Source organism: Carcharodon carcharias, chromosome 10 (assembly GCF_017639515.1).
Source record: "Carcharodon carcharias isolate sCarCar2 chromosome 10, sCarCar2.pri, whole genome shotgun sequence".
In the NCBI taxonomy this organism is placed as follows: domain Eukaryota; kingdom Metazoa; phylum Chordata; class Chondrichthyes; order Lamniformes; family Lamnidae; genus Carcharodon; species Carcharodon carcharias.
Window position 1 is genome coordinate 58852836 of NC_054476.1, and position 8934 is coordinate 58861769.

At 48.3% G+C, this 8934-nt stretch overlaps 1 pseudogene; it reads right to left on the reverse strand.

The window, feature by feature from the left end:
* Nucleotides 1-1343: 1343 nt before the first annotated feature.
* Nucleotides 1344-1402, reverse strand: LOC121283690 (annotated as a pseudogene).
* Between the last annotated feature and the right edge of the window lie 7532 nt (nucleotides 1403-8934).

Here is an 8934-nt window from a genome sequence, read left to right on the forward strand (position 1 = left end):
CACGAAACTCTGCGAACATCCTCGCTGGACGGATCCGGAGAGAACAGGGCAGTGTAATAGTTTCGGGCAATGGCCCTGATGCCCTCCGGATCCGAGACAAGGACCCGTGCCTTTTTTCCAACGAATAGAAGAAGGGGGAGCCACGGTCCAGGTCCTTGAGGAACCGGATCCTTAACCTCACGAATGCGCCCCAAGACCCGACGAGTTGCAGGTCCCGCAGCGCGCCCTTCTTCTCATCATACACTGACCGCCGGGTCGGGTACGCATCAGGCTGACGGAGACATGCCTCCAGATCGAGCACCTCCTTCTCCAACTCGACCCTGGATTTCCGCCTCTTTGTCGACCCCTTCGCGTACTTCTGACAGAAAACACGGACGTGAGTCTTGCCCACGTCCCACCTTAGCCTCAAGGAGGGGAAGCCTCCCCGCTTCCTTCTCCAGCCAGCCCAGAAATGACGGAATGAGTCCAGGAACCACTCGTTCTCCAGCAACAGGTTGTTAAAGTGCCAGTACGCGGACCCCGTCCGAGCGCAGAACGAGCTCTGCCCACACCAGACGGTGGTCTGTGCAGGGAACCTGCTGCACAGAGCCAACGGAACGCAGGACACGGATGCCTTTGAAATGCAAAGACGGTCGAGTCTGGACGCTCCGACTCCAGGTGACACAAAGGTGAAAACGCTGGAATCAGGATGGAGATTTCGCCAGACATCCACCAAGTCGAAGGACCTGCCAGGTCCCGTAACTTACTCGCACCTAGCATGCGCTGCTGGGTACTATGACAGTCCCAGGCCTCGAGGGTGCAATTAAAGTCCCCCCGAAGGACGATGCACTCACCCGCGTCAATTGAGCCAAGATGAGTGGACACTTCTTCAAAGAAGCTCGCTTGCTGCTGCGTGCCCAGGGGAGCGTACACATTCACAAAGTGAAGCGCCACCCCCCCCCCCCCAGGCGCACAGTCAGGTGCAGCAACCGGCCTGGCACCGGCTCCTTGACCCCCAAGATCTCCGGCTGAAAATGCGGGGCCAACAAGATAGCCACCCTGCCAGACTTGGAGGCTAGGTGACTCATGTAGACCCCCCCTCGCCACTCCAGGAGCCATGTAGCTTCGTCTCCCGGAACGGTATGCGTTTCCTGCAGGAAGCACAACATATACTTCCCATCCCTGAGGACCGAGAAGTTCTGGAACCTGCGCTGTGCGGACCTGCTGCCGTGGATGTTGAGGCTGGCTATAGTTGTCTTCATTGTCAAAAGTACATACAACCGGCACCTTAATTAAATGAAGGAGAGGACTTATAATCTTTCCTCTCCTTCAGGAGCCCAACAAGAAACGTTTGGACCCTCCGCCCATGCTAATCTTCTCTGTATCGTTCTAATTTTAGTATATGTGCTGCCGAAGTAAGCACAAAGTTAAAAAAATATTTGCACAGCCTGGGCATGGGTATTAATCACTTGTACATAATGTTCACCATTGTCAGTAAACTCCCAAAATGCCTCCCTGTCTGTGGCTCCTTGTTCTAATGAGCAGTATTCATGGCACTCAGGTGTGAAACCTTTCTGCACAAGATAAAAGCAGGTGTCTCTGTCCAGGGCCTATTCCCTGTGCTCTGTTCATATTATGAGCCAGCAGCTAGTAAAGCTGAGTTATTTAAAAATCCCAGAGGGAAACTTTAAACAACTGTCATAACCTATATTTTTAAGTGATATGTTTGAGATGCAACTCTAAATTCGGGAATCAGACCATCAGTTCTCGAGAGATTTTATATTATACTAAATGATACATTTTATTAATTTACATAAGTTAAATATATACACATGGCTACAAATTACTACCATCATAACTGTTAACAAATTCCCAAACTAATCTCCATTAAGGCAACAGCACCCATAAACTTAACAAAACACCAGGCAAAGCATTTTCACCTTACAAATTCAAAATGAGGTTCCTCTCACTTTGGTTCCTGTGGCGGCGGTTGGAGGTTTTCAGCTGCTTTGATCTTACATTGCCTCTGCCCCAGCACACAAGAAAATTCCAACTGTTATATCCAGCACATCTCATTGAATGTAAATTTTCATTGTATCACTAGCTTCTTTGAACTCTACTTCTTCTAACAATAAGCTCTCATGGTACCAATTTTATTCATAATATAAACATATTACCTGGTCTCTGCTAGCTAGGTGCCAGATTTCACCCCACTTCTTGAATGCTCTATTCAAAAAATGCAAATGCACGCTATCTCTCTTACATCTCAAAACTAGCACATGTCAAAGCATCCAGACTAGCTGACTTTAATCCAATTAAGACACACCCACAGACTAAACCTCCATTTTAAAAGAAAAACATTTTCCAATAATATTATATACTTTAATAGCTTCATGACAGTGCAGCCTTCAGACCAAAGTGATAGTCCGGCTCACACTCCCTGGCACATTACTGATGCCTGCACCGGAATGATGTTTGTCTTTGCTTCCAGAATGCCGTGGGCAGGCATCACAGAGTTCCATCATTTTGTGTGTGTGCTCTGGGCACCTTTAAGGTGGGGCTCGCCTCCATCTCTTCAGCATCTGTGACCTGTGATGCTGTGGTCCTGAAGGGGTCACGTGCTGAAGGCAGAGAAAGGATCAGATTCTTCTAAAGTTCCATGGCTGCGTCTCTATGATATGATCCTGCTGTCAGAGGGCTAGCGAGCTGCCCTTGGCCAGATAGTAGTCAGGCATTCTCAGAGGCTATGTGAAGCTCTATGGAGTGTTCTTACTGCATGTTGTCATCATCCTCCTGCAATCGAGCGACTATTTGGGCCTCAACTGCGTCTCCATGACAGGAGCATTATCACAGGGAGTATGTACACTGCCATTAGCCAGGCTGGAGTCAAACATTCATAGGTACAATGTAACAACCTTATGGTGTCTCCTCACTGCATATCGTCATCATCCTTCACAAATCTAGCAGCTATGAGGTCCTCCTGAGTGCGCCTGTCTCATTTGGTCAGTTCAAGGGCCTCATCGCCATCATCATTGCCTTCGAGAACCTCCTCACCCTCATCACCATCGACGTCCTCCTCATCTGAGAAGACCTTCAGCTCCTACATCTCCTCCTCAGCCAGCTCCTCTCCCCGTCACAGTTCCAGGTTGTACAGGGCGCAGCAGGCGACAATGATGTGTGGCACCTTCTGTGAACTAAATTGCAGGGCTCCATCAGACCGGTCCAGGCGCCGGAACCTCGTCTTCAACATCCCAAAGGTTTACTCCATCAAGTTGCGAGTTGCAGCATGAGCCTGGTTATACCTTCGCTTGCTGCAGTCTGAGGCTGCCACATGGGTGTCATCAGCCACATCCTCTGCAGGTAGCCCTTGTCCAAGAAGTCATCCCTGCAGCCTCTGTGGACACCTGGAAGATGTCAGGGTTCTGTGACTAACTGAGAATGTATAAGTCATGCATACTCCCTGGAATGACCTGCAGGACGTATTTGTGGTGGTCATATACCAGCTGCACATTCAGCGAATGGAATCCCTTGCAGTTGACATAGCTGACTGCATGTTGTGATGGAGTTCTGAGTGCATCGTGAGTGCAGTCGATGGCACCCTGCACCTGTGGGAAACCTGAGATCTGGGCAATCTAATCACTCTTTCAACCTGGCTGCCCTGGTCCTGGGGAAATTGCATTAGGTTGTGTGCCCTCCCAAAGATGGCATCCATGACCTTATGGGTGCATTTGTGGGTGGAGGCTTGTGAGATCCCACAGAGGTCACCTATGGAGCCCTGAAAGGAACCACTGGCATAGAAATTGAGTGCTGCTGTCTCTTTCATGGCCACTGGCAGTGGATGTCCTCCATGTCGACTTGGTGCCAAATCCTGCAGTAGTTGGCTGATATGACCTACCAGTTCCCTAAACATGTGCAGTCTTCGGCGACATTGGCTCTCGGTCACCTGCAGAAATGAAAGGCGGCGTTTATAGACCCTGGGTCTAGCTAGGAGCCAGCCAGCGACAGTTCGCTGCGGTTCTTCAGCAGCATGTGCGGGAGCCCCAGCCGCCCCTTCTTCCAGAGGATGCCGTTCCTTCCTCTCTGCAGCCAGACGCCTCTGTCACCTTCTTCACCTTAATCTCTGTGCTCTGTAAGCCACGAGGGCCACAGCTGATTCACCAGGCTCCATGCTTCTGATGTACTTCTCCTGTAGGATGAAAGAGAGAGACACGTGGGTTAGCATGGCTTTACTAAGAACCTCTCTTGCTTAATTCTGAAAGCCCCTCGATGCATCCCGGAGAGTGCTGGCCACCGCTTGGATGGCCAGAGTTTAGTGCGCTGCATGGCAGCCCAAAACCCCACCCACCTCTGCCTCACTCCGCCTGACCAATTGGCGGCAGCTTTGCCCATTGGACTGCATGCTGTGCTCTCAGCTCAGGCGCAGGCATTCTCCTAATTGGTGCTGCAAGGCTGCACTGTTAACTTGAACCATGGGGAAGACTGGTCCAAACCGGGATGATGACATTGCAAGGGGCTGTGAGTGTCTCCACCAGTGACTGCTCCATGGCCAGCTTTAGCAAGGAGATTGTACAACGTACCCAGTCATCCAACAGTTCTGCAGTTCACTAAAATGCTCATTACTTTGCAGTCTGTGCCCGAGGGCTGAATAGCTCTGGAGCACTTGGTGGCACTTGGATGCCCCTGTGCTGCTTGAGTGGGCAGATAAGTCAGAGGCCAAACTCCAATCATATCAATGTGACGGCGGCTGAACTGCCTCAGCTGCAGAGGAATGGTCATTTTATAAAAGCTGCCCCTAATGCATGGCCGCTTCCCTCACCCACCAGCCGCCCTCACACCATGCGTGCTTGTACGCTACCTTAAACCACAGGGCAGTCTTTGCGCCACCCTCCCCCCCACCCCAAAGTCATCTCAAAACACAGGGCAGCCTTTGCCACCCTCCCCAAAGTTGCCTGAACTGCAGGGCAGCCTTTCTCCTCCCCACCCCCAAAGTTGTCTCAACTGCAGGGTAACCTTTGTCATCACCTCAACGCGCATCAGCCTTGAAGTCCAATAGGACTCTTTCGCAAGCGCTCCACAATAACACTGTGCACTCACCTCTGAGTTCACCTCAAAGTGCAGCCTACCAATTGCGCGCCTTTTATACGCTGTTGTGAAACACGTCAGCATGGTGGACAACCCGGGGGAATGGGGGGATGAGTCCAGCAGGTTGGCCTTATAATGATATGCTGATGTATTACAACAAGGTTCCCAATGTTCGAATGCAGGAAAAGCGGCCCACCATCGACAGGCTGAGGGGACGATCGCAAACTGGTTTCACGACATCATGAAACTGGTTTTTGGCCTTCTCGCCGTATTGTCCATTCATGCCACTGAGCATGCCCAACGCCAGCAGGCACAGAAAATTCAGCCGCTGGAGTGGGACTTGAACCTGGAGCCTTGTGACTCAGAGGCTACCGAGCTACATTTGACACTAACCTAATACTTCCAGTAGTTGAAGTACAGTTGGTGCCAGGCTGCCAAGTGTCACTATGAACCACTGAGTTGATCCCTTGTCCCATGTTAGCGAAACCTGAGATTATGTTGCTGAAGGTTGCATGGGTTGCCGGCCCTGATTTCTTTCTGCCACATGTGCAGGTAGCTGTGGTTCTGCACAGCAAATGATTGGCAGTAAAGCAGTCCTTTGTTCAGTTAATAATGTGCAAGGATAATTCAATATGTGGGTATATCACACAACTTGCTGTCCAATGTTTGAACAGCAACTGGACAGCTGGGAGTAGGAAATGGATGGTGTCCCATGTCACAAGGAAACTTCCCATATTTTACACTGATGCATTTTTGGTGGGTGGCTCGAGTGGGAGAGGAATTGTTTGCATTGAGCAGTTAAACACTTCATCTAAAAATGCATTTGAGGTATATTTGTTCCACATGCCATTTTCCACTGCATTACATCCAGGACACTGACTGTAAGTGAACCATTTGAAAAGTGGACTGCTGCAAGGTGGAAATTTCATAACTGCTGGCAGAATATCTTGCAATCAGCTGTGCAATTCAGTAAGACCGCCTGGATGTTGATTAAATTAAACACTTTATAATTTATACATGCATTGTTTTTTGTTTGATGCCATGTTGGTAATATAGATGCTATCAGTTATACCTTGTGCTTTTGGGAAAAAAACACCTTGTTTTAATATTGTTGTAACGTAGGGGAAAATTTAGAGGGAAAGATTTGCAGGAATATGGGGAAAGGATAGGGAATGGGACTGAGACTGGATGGTTCTTTAACAGAGCATGGACACGATGGGTTGAATGGCCTCCAACTGTGCTATACCATTCTCTGATTCCAGGGAAACACAGCAGATGATTTGTATACAGCAAGATCCCACAGGTTAACACATAAATAAATGACCAGCTGATCTGTTTATGGTGGCACTGGTTGAAGGACAAATATTGGGCAGGAATTCCCCTGCTGATTTTTGAATACTACAATGGGATCTTTTGTATCCACCTGAGAGGACAGATTACAATTTCATCCAAAAGACAGCACTTCCAACAACGGACCACTCTCCTGGAGCTGAACTAGTATCAGATTGTGTGCTGAAATCTCAGGGGTTGGCTTGAACCTGTACTTTTTGACTCAGAGGTGAGAGTGCTACAACTGAGTAAATGCTGACACCTTTTAACAGAGCTGAGGAGGAAGGGTGCGAGAAGGTGAAATGGTGTCCACCATACCCTGTGTTGAGAAGCCACAACTCTTTACCTTTGCAGAGTCTCTTACATGAGTCTTCTAACACTGAACTTGCAACTTTATTGTAACAGACATCATGGAGTCACATGCTAATCAGAATAAGTCAAAAAGAGTTTAGCTACAGCAATAAAAATGCTTCACTGAAGCTAAAGAGTCTTATATGTCCTCCTTGTGGATGCGTTAGCACCTTACACAATACAAATGTGTAATAGCAGCTGAGAATATGTCCAACAATAATTTTACCTTTACTTTCTGTCGCAAGTACATAAAAGCATTCTTGTGGATAGCAGATGGAACGCAGCAAGTTGCAAGGTACAACTTCATTGATCAAAATCAACAGAACTTTGAGATTTAAATTACTCTCAAACTCACTGCCTATTTGCTACTTCTTATAATTAGGTTTTTGTTTTTGTTAACAATGTTCAATGTGCCAAAATGACAGTCACTTCAGTCCTAACCAGTTATGCCATATAATATGATGTGGGTGCACTTCATGTGAGGCGAGCTCACAAAATAAAATACCAAGTGCAGGGCTATTTGCATAACATGACCCTCCTTTCCGCCTAGTTATCAAGAAGGGGGATAGAGGAAGTCAAGGCCCTCTGTCAGCTTAAATTAGTTAGTGCAGTAAAGAAGAGGAGCTAATGCCCATGCAATCATAACCTCAAGGGAAACTGAGGGAAATACACAGAAGGTGATGTAAGGCCTCAAAACATTGGCAAATGGTGTGAAACTGCTCATGTAATGGGAAGAACACCTGTTTTTCTTCATAATTAATAACCTGTTAACTCAATCACATTCTCAGAACCCTTATATTTGAAAAACATCTAATCCTTTAATATTGTTATTGCATTGTCAATTAGATAGCAACATGCACATTTTAACACTTTTCCCTTAAAATCAAATCACAACTTAATATTTTGAACATTTGGCCAGCACTCATTACATATTCCAATATATTCTCTTGTTGCAAGATTTGATAAAAGTGATAGCAATAAAAATAATTCTGAAAATCTGTTGCAGCTTATGGGCTATAAGTAATACAAATAATGTTCACTTAGTTACAAACAGAGCTACGATCCAACTCAGAAACTTAAAGCTGACATTAGATAGCAGCAACAAATCAATGTGCTGACAATACTGCCTAGTTCATAAGTATATACACATGTCTTCTATTGAATGCACATCTTTTGTTTTTGTAAATTAGATTGATAATAGCAATAATATTTCATCAGCAGAACTACAGTTCATTGAAATGTACTAAATTAATGCTGCAATTAATTCTAGCTCCATTTGAACACTGAAAAATATTCACACAGTTGAGGGGGTGTGGGGTGTGGGCAGTGGTAGACATGGAAGTGGGGAGTGGGTGGATGGAAGTGGGGAGGGGGAAGAGGGGAGAGGGAGGAAGTGAAGGGGGAGGGAAGGGGATAAGAGGAGGGGAGGGGGACAGGCAGGACGGAGGAGAGGGGAGAGGCGGGAGGAAGGGGAAAGGGGAAAGGGGAAAGGAGGGAGAGAGGAGAGAGGGGAGGGAGAGGGGAAGGGGAAAGGGAAGGGAGGGGGAAAAGAGGTGGAGGTGAAGGTGATAGGGGGCTGGGGGAGGGGACAGGAGAGATGGACATGGGAGTGGTGGAGAGAGGGGCATGGGAGAGATGGAGAGGGGGAGAGGTGGAGGGAGGGGATGGAGGAGGGAGGGGGAGTGGAGAGGGAGGGGAGGGGATGGGGAGAGGGGTAGGGGAGGTAGATTGGAGAGATAGAGGGAGGGGTAGGGAAATGGAGGGTGGGTGGATGGAGGAGGGGAGGAGGGAGGAGAAGGGGAAAGGGAGGGGGCAGGATAGAGGGGGTAAGGTGGAGATTGGGGTGGTGACTGGGGTATGGGCCAGAGCAATGAGTGGGGTTGGTAGTGAGCAGTAGGGATGTGGAGTTGGAAGTAGGATGGGGGAGTGGGGTAGGGCATATCAAGAGTAGGGCAGTGGGAATTGGTGTGAGAGGAGTGCGAAGTGGGATGGGTTAGTGGGGCCTGATAGTGATGCAACAGTAGTGGGTGGGGAGTGAAGGGGATGGGGAAATGGTGTTGAGAGGGCAGTGGGGAGTAGGGTGAAGTTAGTCAGGGATGAGGGGGTGAGGGCATAGTGAAGAAATGGGGGAAGGGTGGATTGGAGGGAGGGGGTGGCAGGAGGAAAATGGAGGGGGAGGGAGCACAAGATGGA